Consider the following 11252-nt stretch of genomic DNA (forward strand, 5'->3'; position numbering starts at 1 on the left):
TGTGATCCCTTCCCACCCTCCCCTCCCTCCCCACCCCCCCATTGTCTCTTCTCTACCCCTACAATCTACAAAGAACTAAAAATACAGCTTAAATAAAAGGAATAGGCCAGGCATGCTGGCTGATGCCAATAATCCCAACAGTTTGGGAGGCTGAGGCGAATGGATTGTTTGAGCCCAGGAGTTCAAGGCCACCCTGGACAACATGGTGAAAATTCCATTTCTACAAAAACAAAAAGACAAAAATTTAGCTTGGTGTCATAGTGAAACCCATCTCTACTAAAAATTCACACACACACACACACACACACACACACACACACACACAAACACATAAAAATTATCTGGGCATGGTGGTATGCAACTGTAGTCTCAGCTGCTCAGGTGGCTGTGGCAGGACAATGGCTTGAACCCAGGAGGTGGAGGTTGCAGTGAGCAGAGATGGTGAAACAACCCTGAATAGAGTGAGCCACAGGAAAAAGGGAGGTCCAAATCACTCAGAGACATCTCAGAAATCTCATAGTCCCTTATCTAAACCCAACATGGGTCCAGTTCATTCTTCAATTCATTCCTACTCATCCTTGGGTTGCAGTGCCAAAAACTGACCTCATTTTAACCCACAATCTCTCTAAAAGAAGTGTATAATTTTTGTTATTTGTTTTTATTTAGAGGTCCCGTATGTTCAGGCCTTTTTGGCTTTATCCCAAAACCAAAAATTACTTAAAAATTATTATGTGCCTGTAATCTCAGCACTTTAGGAGGCTGAGGCAGGCAGATCACCAGAGGTCAGGGGTTCAAGACCAGCCTGGCCAACATGATGAAACCCTATCTTTAAAAAGAAAAAAAAATATTATGTATGCTTCCGAGGAACTTTCTCGCTCCCTGCTTCTGATGTCTTAGATGATCCTTCCTTTTGCCTATCACATTCTCCTCAGCCTGCTCCTGCTTTACTCACACCCTCTCGGTCTACTCCATCCCCCAATCAACCCACCCATATCCAGATAGTTTATACCCTTCACATACTCACTTGGGAGTCACATATGCAACTCATAGATTCTCCCAAAAATCCCAAAAAGGCACTGGTGCAGTATTTTTTGTTAGCTAATAAACCCAAGCCTCATTCCTATAATATTAACAGAATAGGAGCCTTTCATCACTGCAGGAATCCAGTACTCTGGAGCAGAGAATGTCTCAAACGTCTGCATTACAAGCCACTCTCAAGATCCTTTCCTCATTGCAAACAAGAGGGTCATTAGAAGAGTAAGTGTTCCTCTCTCTCTTATGGGTGTAGGGGCAGCTCTTTCTTCTAGGCTGTTACAGGAACAACTCCACCAACTTATCGGACAAGGGGTCTTACAGGACAAGGACAAGGGCAAGGGCAAGGACAAGCTCTATTCCTGGATTTTAATCAAGCTTCTGAAAGTCATCCTCTAGATGACTGATAGAGCATTGAGGTCATCCAGGCTCCTACCATTTCCATCTCCATGGATGAGCTTCAGGCAAATCTTATTGTGACTGAACCAGAGATAATATTCCTTCTTGATATGGGGCCCAGTTATTAAGCTTTAAATGTTCATTAAGGCGCACAGTCCTCCATTTTCCTCAAGGTATAGCATTAGCCCATTTCCCCACTGCTGTAAAGAACTACCTGAGACTGGGTAATTTAAAAAGAAAAGAGGTTTAATGGACACACCATTCCACATGGCTGGGGAAGCCTCAGGAAACTTCCAATCATGGTAGAAGGTGAAGGGAAGGCAAGGCACATCTCATACGGTGGTGGGAAAAAGAGCAAATGGGGAACTGCCACACCTTTAAACTATTAGATCTTGTGAGAACTCATTCACTATCACAAGAACAGCATGAAGGCCATCCGCTCCCATGATCCAATCATCTCCCACCAGGTCACTCCCCTGACATGTGGGGATTACAGTTTGCCATGAGATTTGTGTGGGGACAGAGCCAAGTCATGTCATTCCTCCCTAGCCCCTTCCAAATTCCATGTCCTTCTCACATTTCAAAATCAATCATGCCTTCCCATTAGTTCCCTAAAGTTTTAAATTATTTCAGCACTAACTAAAAAATCCACGGTCCAAAGTTCCATCTGAGACAAAGTAAGTCCCTTTTTACCTATGAGCCTGTAAAATAAAAAAAAATAATAATAATAAATAAAAATAAAAAAAATAAAAAATAAAAAAAAAATTATTTACTTCCAAGATAAAATAGGGGTACAGGCACTGGGTATGTGTTCCCATTTCAAATGGGAGAGATTAGCCAAAACAAAGGAGCTACAGGCCCCATTTCTGAAACCCAGCAGGGCAGTCATTAAATCATAAATCTCCACAGTGATTTATTTTGGCTCCATGTCTCACATCCAGGACACACTCATGCAAAGCATGGGCTCCCAAGACCTTGTGTAGCTCTGGCCCTGAGGTTCTGCAGGGTAGAGCCCCAGAGCTGCTTTCATGGGCTGGTGTTGAGTGCCTGCAGCTTTTCCAGGTGCATGGTGCAAGCCGCCAGCAGATCTATCATTATGAGGTTTGGAGAATGGTGGCTCTCTTCTCACAGCTACTCCAGGCAGCGCACCACTGGGGACTCTGTGTGGGGATTCTATTCCCACATTTCCCTCCACAATGCCATAGTAGAGGTTCTCCATGAGGGCTCTGTCCCTGCAGCAGATTTCTGCCTGGACATACAGGTGTTTCCACATATCCTCTGAAATTTAGATGGAGTCTTCCAAGCCTCAACTTTTGCCTTCTACATACCTGCAGGCCCCACACCATGTGGAAGCCACCAAAGCTGGGGGCTTTCACCTCTGAAGCAATGGCCCAAGCTGTACCCCGGTCCCTTTTAGCCATGGCTGAAGCTGGGGCAGCTGGGATGCAGGGTACCATGCCTTGAAGCTGCACAAATCAGCAGGGCCCTAGGTCCAGACCACAAAATGCCCTGGAGACATTTGTTTTCATTATCTTGGCTATTAACATTTGGCTCCTTGTTACTCATGCAAATTTCTGGAGCCGGCTTGAATTTCTCCCCAGAAAATGGGATTTTCTTTTCTACCACATGGCTAAGTGGCAAATTTTCCAAACTTTTATGCTCTGATTCCCTTTTAAGCATAAGTTTCAATTTCAGACCATCTGTTTGTGAATGCATATGACTGTGTGCCATTAGTAGCAGCCAGGCAATATTTGAATGCTTTGCTGCATAGAAATTTCTTCCACTAGATTTGCTAAATCATCTCTCTCAAGTTCAAAGATCTATGGATCCCTTAGAGCAGGGGCACAATGCCACCAATCTTTTTGCTAAAGCATACAAAGAGTGACTTGTGGCAGTTCTCCGTAAGTTCCTCATCTCCATCTGAGACCACCTCAGCCTGAACTTCATTGACCATATCACTATCAGCATTTTGGTCAAAAGCATTCAACAAATCTATAGGTAGTTCCAAACCTTCCCTCATCTTCCTGTATTCTTCTGGGCCCTCCAAACTGTTTCAACCTCTGCCTGTTACCCAATCCCAAAGGCACTTTCACATTTTCAGATATCTGATGGTTTTCTTATGATAGCGAGTTTTCTCATGCCCCACATTCCTGCTACCAATTTTCTTAGTTCATTTTGATACTGCTACAAAGAACTACCTGAGGCTAGGTGATTTATAAAGATAAATGGTTTAATTGGCTCACAGTTCTACATGGCGGGGGAAGCCTCCGGAAAATTCCAATTATGGCAGAAGGCATGTTACGTGGTGGCAGGAGAGAGATAGGGCGAACAGGGTAGTGCCACACTTTTCAACCATCAGATATCATGAGAACTCACTATCATGAGAAAACCGTCAGATATAAGAACTCACTATCATGAGAAAAGCAACCCCATGATCCAATCACCTCTCAATAGGTCGCTCCCCTGACATGTGGGGATTACAATTTGGCATGAGATTAAGGTAGGGACACAGAGCCAAACCATATCAGGTATTGATGGAAAATGCAAACGAGGCTGTTTTACACCATTGATCTCTTGTAAAAGGGAAGGCTATGTCTTTAGCCATGCTTTTTTAGTCTTGCCAAGTTCTCCTGTTCAATTATTAGGTCGTGACTTACTCAAAAATTTACAAGATAATTTATAGCTAAGGCCCTATCTTCTAACTCTGAACTCACACTTCACTAAAAGAGCTGCCATGGTCTATAGACCCTCACATTCTAAAACAAGTGCCATGTGAGATTTGCAATAATTCTATTTCTGGCCATTCAATATCAGCTTCTCCCATTATCGTTCAGCTTAAAAATCCCAATAAGTCCCCAAGAACCACCAATACCCCCTGAAACCAGAAGCCCAAAAAGGTTAGAGCCCCTAATACTAAAATGTTTAACTCATGGATTATTGTGCCCATGCGACTCACAACCCACATTGCAACACTTGCATTTTTGCTGCAAATAAACCAGTTGGCTCTTACCTACTAGTAGTGGACCTTAGATTTATTAATGAAGATGTTATTCCTATTCATCTTATTGTCACCAACGCTTATACTCTTTTGGACAAATTCCCTCCACCACATCTTGGTTTACCGTACTTGATCTTAAGGATATCTTTTTCTGCATTCTGTGCAGTAAGATAGCCAATTTTTGTTTGCTTTTGAATACCAAAACCGAGATACTCAAATAACTTAATAATTAACTTGCACCATTCTGTTCTAGGAATTCAGAGATAGCTCCCAACTTTTTGGACGCGGCTTAGCTAAAGAACTGTCCATCCCACAGCTTTTCCTAGATAGCAATCTACTTCAGGATGTGGGTGGCCTGCTAATCTGTAGTCCCAACAAGGCTGTTTGAGAGAAAAATACAGTACTAGTACTGAACAAACTTGCTGATAGTTGATATGAGGTATCTCCTTTCTTTTTGAGATCAGTGTTGGTGTTGCCATGCCGGAGTGCAGTGATGCGATCTTGGCTCACTGCAACCTCTGCCTCCCAGGGTTCAAGTGATTCTTCTCTTTCAACTATCCAAGTAGGTGGGACTACAGGTGTGTGCCACCACACTCAACTAATTTCTGTATTTTTAGTAGAGATTGGGTTTCACCATGTTGTCCAGGATGGTCTTGATCTCCTGACCTCATGACCTGCCCACCTTGGCCTCGCAAAGTGCTGGGATTACAGGCATGAGCCACCACGCACGGCCATGAAATATCTCCTTCTAAGGCACAAATGCACACATAAAGGGTTCAATTTGGGAGTACTTTAACCTCTGGTACAGAGAGCCTCTCCAGCACTAGTAATGATCTTATTTAAACATGATAACTCCAGTAAATAAATAACAGCTCCAATCCTTTTTTGGGTAGGGCCAGGTTTTGCATAATATGGATTCCTTTCTTCAGATAAACAGCAAAACCTTTATATGAATCCCCTAAAGGGTTCTTAGAATCCTAACCCTACTGGTACTAAATCTAACCCCTAACCAAATCCGAACCCTAAACCCTGCAAGCCCAGAATATCTGAGACAGATCTCAGTTAATTTAGAAATTTTATTTTCCCAGAGTAGAGGACATGGGCCTCTGACACAGCCTCAAACAGTCCTGATGACATGTACTCAAGGTGGTTGGAGCACAGCTTGCTTTTACACATTTTAGGGAGACATGAGACATCATTCAATAGATGTAAGAAGTATGCTGTATCCGTAGGAAATCCAGAGACAACTTGAAGCAGGGAAAGACTTCTAGGCAACAGGTAGGTGACAAAAAATAAAAAAAAAAAATAAAAAAAAAATTGCATTCTCTTAAGTTTCTGATAAGCCTGCCCAAATGAAACAATCAGAATATGCATCTATCTCAGTAGGAAAATGGATTGCTTTGAAAAAAATGGGAGGCATATTTGTCCTGAGCAGTTCCCAGCTTGACTTATCCTTTAATGTAGTAATTTTGGGACCCAAGATATTTTCCTTTCACAACCCTAACCCTTAACTTTAGCCCTAACCCTAACCATAATCCCTAACTCTGACCCTCACCCTAACCCTAATCTTTGTTCTGACATTCTAACTCTTTAACCCTAATCCCCGTCTATCCTATCCTTATCCTTAACTCATAATCCTTCAAAAATTCTCTCTTTTTTTTTTTTTTTTATTATAACCTCTAACCCATAATACCCTAAATAGTACATCAAGCCATACCATTTTCTAATCCCAGTCAAGTACTGAATCAAACATCCAATGTCACCAGGACCAAAACCTAGATCTTAATAAATCTTGTAATTATGGACTTAACAAGGTTTAACCAAATCATAGTAAGTGGAATTTGGTATGTAGTGAAAACATTATACTCCAAAAAGAGGTACCTTTTTTTCAGAAAATCAAAGGTTTCTCAACATACTAAAGCCATTAATCTTCCACAAACTATATAATTAAAATGTTGGAAAACCACCACGTGTTTAGCTCAACTATTACAGAAAGTGCTTAAAGATAATCAACATATTTAATGATAAAAACAGCCAGTAATGTAGAGATTCAAATTTTCTTCACATGATAAAACACCTTTATGTACAACCCATAACAATCATCAGCTGAATTGGTGGGACCCAAAGCTTTAAGATCAGGAACAGAGCACTAATGCTTATGAAAAAATATATTTCTGTATACTAGCAATAAATGATATGAAAATAAAATTAAGACTACAATTTCATTTCTGAAAAATAAAAGGCTGGAATACCTCCAACTGCCCTGGAACCCATAGGGGCAGGCAGTTGAGGGTGGGAGATGGCCTTGGAGTAGTGGCTGTGGTGCTCCATGGGGACTTCTTCGCAGCAGTGGTTGTGGGGCTAACAAGAAACAACTAAAGTTCCTGGAGAATCAAAGTAAAATTCCTTAAGAACATAATGGATAAAGAGAAGAAAACTTATGGTGGCTGTGAAAGTCCTGATTCAACGATGTCAAATGGATATCTTCTGAGTCATAAATATGTTGTAAAAAGAGAACATGTCCAAACATCAGGAACAATGAAACCCATGTTTAGTGGCCCAGGTCATTTTGCTGAGAATGAAACCAATGAGGTTAATTAGAGAGAGCATGCATGCATTTTGACGAGTTTCACTATACCAACAGTGCCATAGAGATTCCTACATTCCCATTTCACCTGAAATGGCACTAGAGCTGCTGAGGCTGTGAACTTCCTAGATTGTTAATAAAATAAATTATAATAAACTCTTAACTCTTTCAGTCTTTAAGACCTCTACTTGAGTTACTATTTTTTTCATGAATAGCACATTCCTTGTATGGAGTGGAACTATTTCATTGCAAAGAAGATTGCCTTTTGTTTTTTCATGAAAATGTTGATACTTGTTTGCAACATCAACAGAATAAGGACATATTCACAAACCAAGAAATAAACAAATATGCCAATTCATAGCTGGTTTTCCCTTATCTTTTGGATATGACTTTTAAAATCAGAGAAATGATGACATAGTAAATGCTGAAAATTAGGCATATCTGAACGTGTTCTACAAGTAAATAATGGAGATAAATGTTTTATGTATTTATCCTTTTTTTTTTTCCAGAAAACTATTTCCATCTTGAAATTTCTTACATCCTTTGATAAACTTCAGTATTGTTTAAATGTGTCTTGTCATTTTTATTGCCACATTTTAAGAATTTTATTTAAAAACAATTTTGAAAGGTTATTGTGTACAACTTTTGAAAAAGTAACCGAACTATAGCCAGATGGTAAATAAGTTAACCATACAACTTAGAGTTCTTGTGCATTATGCCTCTTTTGGGTAATTCAAAGGTCTATCTTTTCATGGACTATAAAGCATCCTTTGCAGTTTCCAAAACAGAAAGCAAAACAAACAAAAACAAACAAACAAAAAAACAAAACAAAAAACCAAATTGGGTGTCATAGCTTACACCTGTAATCTCAGTATTGGGGGAGGCAAGGGGGGAGGATTGCTGAAGACACACTGCTACCTGGGCAACAGAATAAGGCCCTGTCTCAAACAGCAGCAACAACAAAAAATCATTGTGTTTTTTATGAATAAATTTAAGCAAGGTGCAAGAGTTAGACATGGAAAATTACAAAATATTGCTGAAATAAATTCAAGAAACCCTAAATAAATGTAAAGTAACAAGCATTGGCAAGACTGAGATAAATTATAGCCCTTAAATACTGTATGTGGAATATGAAATGGTACAGGCTATTTGCAACATATTTGGAGATTCTTCAAAATGTTAAAAATAAAATTACCATATGATGACAATTTGTTTCATTCAGTGTCATTTCATGACAACACTGATGAGGGGAGACACTCAATTTGTGGCCAGGACCACTGTTTGTGTGGAGTTTGCATGTTCTCCCCACATCTATGTGAATTTTCTCTAGGTACTCTGGTTTCCTCCCAAACCCCGAAGACATGCATATGAGGTGAAGTACTGTGTCTACATTGCTCCAGTCTGAGTGAGTGTGTGTGTGTGTATGCTTCCTGACCAGGGTTGGTTCCTGTCTTGCACCATCAGCTGCTGGAACTCAGCAGAGTTATGGCCACCTGTGACCATAAACTGGATAAATGAATCATATTACTTGTTTTTATTAATCCTTCTTAAATGGATGTACAGTGTATGTAAACATCAGTGTTTGGCTGGGCATAGTGGCTGACGCCTGTATTCTAAACATTTTGGAGGCCAAGGCAGGTGGATAACTTGAGGACGGGAGTTCAAGACCAGCTTGACCAACATGGTGACATTATGTCTTTAAAAAAAGAAAGAAAGAAAAAGAAAGAGAAAGAAAGAAAGAAAGAAAGAAAGAAAGAAAGAAAGAAAGAAAGAAAGAAAGAAAGAAAGAAAAGAAAAGAAAAGAATATCAATGTTTAACATTAAAAAATATTTCAATCTTTATTTAGCAATTTAGTGATGTTTCTTTGCCCAGAAATATGCAGAGAACTTAACTCTTGCTTATATTAATTATCCTATGGTAAAATTGGTTTGATTCTGTCATTTCACTTTAAGTAACAGTTTCCAAGCACCTATTGACAACGTTAAGTGGAGACTTACTGTATTCCGAAAAAGTTAAAAATGGGTGTCTAAACAAAATTTTGTACAAAAATTGTCAGAGCACCATTATTCACTATAGCCAAAAACTGGTAGCAACCCAAGTTTCCATCAAGAGATGAATGGATAAACAGAATGTGATGTATCAAATTGACAGCTGGGCACTGTGGCTCATGCCTATATTCCAGCACTTAGGGAGGTCAAGGCAGGTGGATCGCCTGATGTCAGGAGTTCAAAACCAGCTTGGCCAGAAGAATCGCTTGAATCCAGGAGGCAGAGGCTGCAGTGAGCCGAGATTGTGCCACTGCACTCCAGCCTGGGCAACAGAGCAAGTCTCTGTCTCAAAATAAAGTAAAAAAAATAATCTGAGATATCATTCATCCAAAAAGATGAAAGTAAAATGGTGCAGCCATTGTGTAAATTAAACATGGAGTTAACATATGACCCAGCAATATCATTTCTGGGTATCTACTCAAAGGAATTCAAAGTAGGTACTCGAACACATGTTTGTAGATCCATGTTCATAGCAGCATGATTCACAATAGCCAAAAGGGGAAAGCCATACAAGTGTCCATCAACAGAAGAATAAACAAACACAAGATGGGCCATCCATACAATGGAATATTATGTTATGTATATTTATATTTAATCACAAAGAAAAAATAATACAAGTACTGATGTATATTACACCTTGAGTGGACTTTGAAAACAGCATGCTTAGGGAAAGAAGCTGGACACAAAAGATCACATATAGTATAACTCTATTTATCTATAATACCCCAAACTGGCAAATCCATAGACACAGAAAGTTGATGAGTGACTGCCAAGCATGGGGGAATGCGGAGTGCCTTCTTAATGGGAACTGAGTTTTCTTTTGAGGTAATGAAAATGCTCTGGATCTAGTTAGATGGTTGCACAACACTTCAAATACACTAAATTCCACTGAATTATATACTTACAAATGGTTATAATCATAACTTTTTATCAAATAAATTTACCTCAGTAATAAACTTGTGTTTTTTAAATTCCCAGTGCCTTGGACTTGTCCCTCAAAGAACATGGAGCCAAATTGCAGCTTTCGTGAGCCCTGGTTAATCCACTAGTATCTGGGACCAAAGCCCAAGGTCTTTAGAGAAATAGCTCTTTCTTATAAACCAGAGGCTTTCACATTTCAACAGCAAAGCACCAAATGAAACTTTGAACTTCACCTCAGAGATAATCACCAGATGTGCGATAGGTTTTGATCCCTAATGCTCTTCCCTCAAAAAATATATGCATGTTATAGCCTCTGTATTTTCAGGTTTGCAGAGTTCATCTCACTTATTCATAAAGCCCTTGGACAGTTTACCCTGTGTTAGAGACAAATAATATAACACTAGGTGAGGCCATGACCCAAGAGCACAGAGTGATTGCAGGAGTAGCTGGGATCTGAACTAAGACACTGCTGAGTTCCCATCACATTTGCAGAACATGAATTAGGGACACTTGAATTCAAGTTTCAAGGTGAGGCTGGCATTTCAGTTCACATTTATATATATTCCCATGTACATATATGTATGAGCATTTTAATACAGAAATTTAATTTGCCAAAGGTTTCAGCTAGTCACTTATTCCTGTCTAACTCCACCTGCAGCATGTCCAGGTTGACAGTACTGCTGAGGAGCAGGTTTCCTTGGATAAGAAAAGGAAATCCCTGTTAAGAAATGATATTCTGATATGAAGGTTTCCTTGCCAGACTAGAGTTTTGAATAAAGGTGACTCAGTTTGTCACTGTCTCCATCGGTTAAGAATTTGCCATCCAGCAGGAAGTGATGGAGGGAGCAATTGGGTTCATGGGGTACATGAATATATGCTTGCCCCAAGTCCCATATAGGAGCTCTGACATAATTACACTACTTCATTGCATTTCAATACTTAAATATTAATAATTTATCTGCTTAAATATCTAAGCTCACTTTACTAATTGTCCATCGTATAGACAAAGATGTTTGCAAATATTTCTATAGGTTTTCAAGATACAGACTAGGACTTTTGTCAGTTAACTGTATCTATTGATTACATAAACGTAAGTGTTTCAACCTGAAATCCCTTGCAACTGCTAGCACGGGGCTAGGGAATACAAGGTAATAGTCTGTCCTGTAAATTCTTATAAAGTTGCAATAATCAGTTGTTTCATTGGTGTTCCCTTCAGCACTGAAGTTGTATTTTTCTTTATAAATCACCCATAACATGGACTTTGAT

The sequence above is a fragment of the Saimiri boliviensis genome, chromosome Y, assembly GCF_048565385.1.
Source record: "Saimiri boliviensis isolate mSaiBol1 chromosome Y, mSaiBol1.pri, whole genome shotgun sequence".
Lineage (NCBI taxonomy): Eukaryota > Metazoa > Chordata > Mammalia > Primates > Cebidae > Saimiri > Saimiri boliviensis.